Source organism: Eleutherodactylus coqui, chromosome 2 (assembly GCF_035609145.1).
Source record: "Eleutherodactylus coqui strain aEleCoq1 chromosome 2, aEleCoq1.hap1, whole genome shotgun sequence".
Lineage (NCBI taxonomy): Eukaryota > Metazoa > Chordata > Amphibia > Anura > Eleutherodactylidae > Eleutherodactylus > Eleutherodactylus coqui.
The window spans coordinates 267,964,717-267,971,053 of NC_089838.1; the positions used below are offsets into that span (position 1 = coordinate 267,964,717).

At 46.0% G+C, this 6,337-nt stretch overlaps 1 long non-coding RNA gene across 1 annotated transcript; it reads right to left on the bottom strand.

The window, feature by feature from the left end:
• Positions 1–2,769: 2,769 nt before the first annotated feature.
• Positions 2,770–5,791, bottom strand: LOC136610797 (uncharacterized). Its single transcript, XR_010790171.1, has 4 exons — positions 5,661–5,791; positions 5,005–5,080; positions 4,682–4,807; positions 2,770–3,241 (listed from the first exon to the last, which is right to left on the bottom strand). It is a non-coding gene; the product is annotated as an uncharacterized lncRNA (long non-coding RNA).
• Positions 5,792–6,337: the final 546 nt, after the last annotated feature.

Consider the following 6,337-nt stretch of genomic DNA (forward strand, 5'->3'; position numbering starts at 1 on the left):
ATATGTGCTTTGTATAAGCCTCATGCACGACAATGGAGAGAACTTGACTCACTGACTTTTATGCGAGAATGTTGTCAGCATGCTTTGTGGTCTGTGCAGAGGTAATTGTATAGGGAAAGGTGGTGGGGGTGAGCTGTAACCATCACCTGTTGGGAATGGTAGATCCTGTACTATCTACATAAAGGTTTTCCAGAGGCCCACTTTACCACAATAACTTTCTGTTGCTGAAATCTTCATCTAGCAGACGTCACTTCACTAAATCTGTCATGCTGCTCACTGCCTGTCGGACTGCAATCGCTGTGCACTAAGTTTACTATGGGTTTTCTGATGTTTTAATGAAAATTGTAATGAATTTTCATGATCTTCATTTTAAACTTGTGTCTAATGTGTCTACCTTCTAACTTTTCTTAAATCAAGGACGGACTCTTAATTTAAAAAAATCCATCCTTTTCCTTGCCCCTTAATGACCAGCCATCACAAACTTTTTTCCTGATCACCCATGACAGAACTGTCATAAGGATGAGGAAATCCAACGTCCAGAAATGGTAAAATTCTCATAGGTATACGCTAACATGTTACTCATCCGTACCCCTTCATAGTCTGCCATCACACACCTTGCTATTTCCTGTTTGCCCAAGTCAGTACCAAAAGCTGGTGCTGTCCACTGATAGATCAGTGTAAAAACTACTACACATGTCTATGATGTATAGTGTAGATGTTACAGCACTTATCTCCAGCTGCTGGGTGGATCTAATGGTTTCTCCTTTTGTCTCCTCCTGGTGTCTTTGATTCCAATCAGTTGTCTTTGCAGAGTCAAAGGAACAGGCCCATAGCCGAGGAGATGGTGGGGTAGATCAAGGCCTTGTCATGGTGGCGCTACCATCTCCTGCCCTGGGGGCAGCTCGAGAGCCGTCTAAGCTACTGCTGCGGGAGGTCACATGGAAAGTGTAACCGGAGGTTACCTGAAATCTTCTTGTCACTCATGATGCCCCCGTTCCGCCCTCTACGGTGAAAATCAATGTAGGAAATAACTTATTCTACACAGGGACAAGCCAGGAACGGTCAGTAATGTCCGTTTACAGTAACTTCTGTACAGTTTCAACGTACAACAGTTGTCAGGCATAAAGTACACTTTCTAGAAGGTGATGTGACAGGAAGGACTTCTCGGGGTAATTTGGACAATCCACAGTCCTAGTTATCTGTGTGTTCCCCCTCCAAACGATTCTCTCTCCAACTCTCAACCAGTCAACACTCATGCTTCTGGTGCCTTTCTCTCTTAAGCAGCAGTCCTTCTCTCTCTCAGTGCTTAGTGGTAGCACCGGCACATCTTGGGTAGGGTAGGCCAAGGCTGAGCAGAAGGGAATCGCTCAGCTTCTTTCATTCTCCACACACAGACCGACCAGTGTCTGTAGGGTTCACTCGCTTGCAGACTGGTTAACTTACACTCTTTACAAGCACTCTTTCAAGAAGACACTATGACAACTCCTCCACTTGTACCTTGTACACACATATATATCACAAGGTCACATAATTTACAACAAGATACATTTTCCAGACATACCGCAGACATTAACCCATTCAGTGCTGCAGAAATGCAATGCACATACCAAATGCACACTACAATTAAGACACTGACATGACAGTGGCACGAGACAGAAATATAACATTATGGAGGGACACCACTGGTTCTGGGCCATTACATCTTCACACATCTTCATCCATGCAGGGGCCCCTGGACATCCAATCCTCTGACCTTCTCCTGATGGTCTTCTAGAGGCTCAGGTATAGTTTGCTCTGATGACATTATTGAGCTGCTGTCTTGAGGGAAAAAAATCTGGCCACCTCTTTAACGCTGATCACCTATAACAAAACTATTATAATGATGAGGAAAATCCAGCTGACGGTAATGGTAAAATTATCACAGGCATGTGCTAAGATGTTACTTTGCAAGAAAATAAAATTGGGCCTCCTCCATACTGCTGGTGCTGTCATGGGCTCGAGGAAATCCATTTGCTGGACAGCTTAAAAATAATACGTAAGCCTATGATTACAATGGAACTTAGATGTTTTAACATTCATGTTTACCACCAGGGCCAAGGTGGATTGGCTAGCTTCTTCATCTTTGGCGTCCATGGTCTTCCACTCAGGTCTCATCAACCAGTCATAGGTACATTCTAGTATAGGTTTCTCACAGGCTGCACTGACAATTCCTTTTATCTCTTCTACCTAATCTTCCTTATCCCTTAATAGCCGGCCATCACACACCTTCTTCATCATCACCCATGACAGAACTGTCATAAGAATAAGGAAATCCAACTGCTGGTAATGGTAAAATTATCATAGGCATGTGCTAAGATGTTACTTAGTAAAAAAAAGATCTGGCCTCCTCCATACCCCTCCATGCACTAGAAACTGGTACTAGAAACTGGCTTGAGGAAATCCATTAACTGATCAGTGGAAAAAAACTACACATGTCTATGATATATACATGTTATAGTATTTACTGCCAGCTGCTCGGTGGATCTGCTGGTTTCTCCTCTTGTATTCTCCTAGTGTCTTTGATCCCAAACAGGTGTATTCCCAGGTCTTCATTCATGCAGGGGTTCCTGGATATCTGAACTTCTGGCCTTCTCCTTACACCTTAGTAGCCGGCCATCACACACTTTTTTCCCGATCATCCATGACAGAACTGTCATAAGGATGTGGAAATCCAACTGTTGGTAATGGAAAAATTATCACAGGCATGTTACTTAGCAAAAAACCCTCCGTACCCCTTTATAGCCGGCCTTCACACACCTCTTAATTTCCCCTATGCCAAAGACAGCACCAAAAGCTAGTGCTGTCATGGGCTCGAGGAAATCCATTTACCGGTCAGTGTAAAAAATAAACATGTCTATGATCAGAACAGAGCACGGATATTTTGGCACTAATACTTATCAACAGCATTCGCGTGGATTGGCTGGCTTATCCATCTTTAGAGTCTCTTTTATTCCTGCAGCTTCTCCTGGAAGGTTGTTGAGGAGGTCTTGAGTCTTCTGGTCTACACAGTCTTCCAGAGTCTCAGGACTACAGTTTGCTCTGGTTGTTATACAGATGGTGTCTGGTCCAGGGTTATCCAGCTGACAAAAGAAAACCCATGGAACACAGCCTTGTCCTTTGCTGGTATCGGTGTCTTCTTGGCCTCTACCCCCTCTATTTTGTCTAGATGGAGCAGATGGGAACGGTGATGAGGTTTAGGTGGCTATAAAAAGAAAAAAGTGGAATAAATAATACTTAAAGGGGTTGTCTCGAGGAAGCAGTGAATTTTTTTTTTGCCCAGTCCCCCTTATTAAGCATACATTACTAAGCCCCCCTGTAAATGACTTTTCTAGCTGGTTTCTACTTACAGTTCCAGCGTTTCAGCAACTTATAAAAATTTTCCCAAGATGGCCGCCAGCTCTTTTCCCATCGCTTGCTGTAGCCCGATGTGCGCGCTCCCGAGACACTACCAGCTGTGTCTCCCTGACAACCAGACGCCCCGCAGCCGCCGACCGGACCCCTGGATTGAACGCGGCCGACCACGGCACACAGTCACACACCACCAGGCAGCAGGTAACCGGCACAGCCCCCCCCCCGTCACAGCGACAGCACCGCCCCGGCACAGCGACAGCCCCCCCATCACAGCGGTAGCCCCTCCATCACAGCGGCAGCCCGCCCATCACAGCGGCAGCCCCCCCCCGGCACAGCGGCAGCCCCCCCGGCACAGCGGCAGCCCCCCCATCACAGCGGCAGCCCCCCCCCGGCACAGCGGCAGCCCCCCCCCCCGGCACAGCGGCAGCCCCCCCATCACAGCGGCAGCCCCCCCCCCCGGCACAGCCCCCCCCCCCGGCGCAGCGGCAGCCCCCCGGCACAGCGGCAGCCCCCCATCACAGCGGCAGCCCCCCCATCACAGCGGCAGCCCCCCCCCCCCCCGGCACAGCCCCCCCCCGTCGCAGCGGCAGCCCCCCCCCCCCCCCCGTCGCAGCGGCAGCCCCCCCATCACAGCGGCAGCCCCCCCCATCACAGCGGCAGCCCCCCCCGGCACAGCCCCCCCCCGGCGCAGTGGCAGCCCCCCGGCACAGCGGCAGCCCCCCCGGCCCATCACTTACCTGGGCGGCAGGACGGCAGGACGGCGGGACAGCTGGGCGGCTTCTCGGGACAGCTGGGCGGCTCTGCACCTTCCTCTAACAGAGGATGGTGCAGAATGGCCGCTCCAGCACGCTCCCGAGCAGTGACAGCTCGTCTGCGCATGCGCAGAAGAGCTGTAGCGGGGAGCACACTGAAGCGGCTCGTGCTGAAAGGAGAAGACCGGACTGCGCAAGCGCGTCTAAAAAAGCAAGCTGCCAGCGAATTTAGACGGAACCATGGAGACGAGGACGCTAGCAACAGAGCAGGTAAGTGAATAACTTCTGTATGGCTCATATTTAATGCACGATGTATATTACAAAGTGCATTAATATGGCCATACGGAAGTACTTAACCCCACTTGATTTCGCGAGACAACCCCTTTAAAGAATAGATACAATCTTGACATTACTAGTAAAAAACAACAACTAAAAACATAGATAATAAATATCCTTTTCCAATCATTCTTACTTCTATAAAGTATAAGTTTAGCAACATATAGAAGAGGCTCTAAAACAATAAATGATTATATACTTACTACAGGTATGAATGGTGGAGTCAGTTGTAGAGCTTCCACTGCAAACAAGTCAATACGCTGAAAGAACCTGTGCTCTCGGATATTATCGCTGACGCCTAATCGGCTGGCTGGATCTTCCTGATGGAGCTGAAATGATAAAGCAAAACCCATGAATATAAATAGTAAAGACAATAAAACTTGTTCAATGCTGCTCTTTCGCAGCATTATCTACTATATCATTATATAAACCGTAATACTAATAATTGTAACACTACTCACCTGTTCAATGATATTGTCAATCCCGGAAGATACATCATCAGATGTAGGATGGTATGAATACTCACCGGTAATCATATCTTTTAAGATCTCACCAAAAGAGTACCAATCTACTCCAGTATTGTACTGCTTCCCAGTTCGATTCTACAATGGAGAAGGCAATAGTGACTAACTTGATAAAAAAAAATAAAAAATCCTTTATGTCACTATGTTGATTTATCACTGTAATAATCCTATATAATTATGCCATGCACTGAGATTTAAGATGCATCCCAATATTTATAGCAGAAGAGTTTTCTGGGACTGGAATACTGATGACTCGTCCTTAGTTAGAAGTGAGAAACTTACTGCAAATAGATTTCTTATTGATGTCAATGGAAACTGTATAAATACATCTTCAGTAAGTTCTCTAGCAGTGGCTATCAGACAGTATTGTATGATTCTAAGTGAATGTTTATTTCATGTGTGGGGTCTTGTATAGTATCCAAAATTAATACAAAATTAAAGGGGTGTTCCTAGCTTAAACAAACATGGCCAAGATGGAAACATCACCCATTCATCTTTTTCTGTACTCCTGACCACCCCCAGCCTTATTGTACAGCCAGGCCAGGGGTGGTGGTCGGGCAAAGCAATAGAAAGGTGTGGGTTTCAGAGGAGGGACTTGCACCTATCTGACTTTCATGGCATATACTTTGTAAAAAAGTAGGAAAACTATTCTTCTCACCTCAGGTGCCATGTAGCCCGGTGTTCGGTCTCCGTGCATGTTGTCGATTGCAAGTCCAAAGTCCGTGATCTTGATATGGCCCGTATCAGCCACCAGGATGTTCCCGGGCTTTAGGTCTCTGTTAAATATAAAACAAGAATAGAATGTTGTTTGCAAAGTTTATCTTTTTATCAATTACCTTTGGAGAAATGATCATTTTGAAGTCAAACTTAAAATTTGACAACTTGAAAAGAGAATTGGAGTGCAGTTGCCTGTGGATGGCGCCTTTTGAATGAAGATACTGGATCCCGCAGACGAGTTCAGCACCGTAGAATCTTACAAAAACAAAGTCAATGATTTTAACATCCTAAAAACATAATAAACACCAAAGTTCATACTACTTAATAGATTGTCTACAGAACATTCAATAAATCTTGGTAGATCACATATCATATACAATAGAATAAGGTCCTCAAGGTCCCTATCAAAGTTCTGGTATCTCACCACAAGCCCATTGCTGCTGATGACACTATTCTTGCCATCATAAACACTGAACCCAAGAAGGATACCATGCCGATATGAACAGACCCAATCTTTTATATTACTTATTACAGTTACAATCACATTTGTAACTAATATATAACTTTACTTTGTACAGAGGATGTCGTCTGCCCTTCATCAGGAGTAAGTAGTTGAAG